Genomic DNA, 265 nt, shown 5'->3' with positions numbered 1-265 from the left:
TCCGAGCGTCTCTGGCCCCTCTCGCTCTGTTTGTTTTTGTTTTGTTCTACCCAGTAACACGGGGGCGACAGGGCGCCGTTTATTGGCCAATCCGAGGAGGTCTTCTGGCCAATCGTAGCGATGGAGCTGGCGCTGCGGAGGGAAAAGGAGGGAAGTGAAACGTGGAAAGCTGGGCAAAGGCGCGGGAGGACGCATGCGCATCAGGCTTTGGGGCCTGGCTGGTGGGGGAACCGAGTAGAGTGGCTGGGGAGGTTGGGGGCGGGGA

This window comes from Bos javanicus, chromosome 26, assembly GCF_032452875.1.
Source record: "Bos javanicus breed banteng chromosome 26, ARS-OSU_banteng_1.0, whole genome shotgun sequence".
NCBI lineage: Eukaryota > Metazoa > Chordata > Mammalia > Artiodactyla > Bovidae > Bos > Bos javanicus.
Note: the sequence above shows the minus strand (reverse complement) of the source record.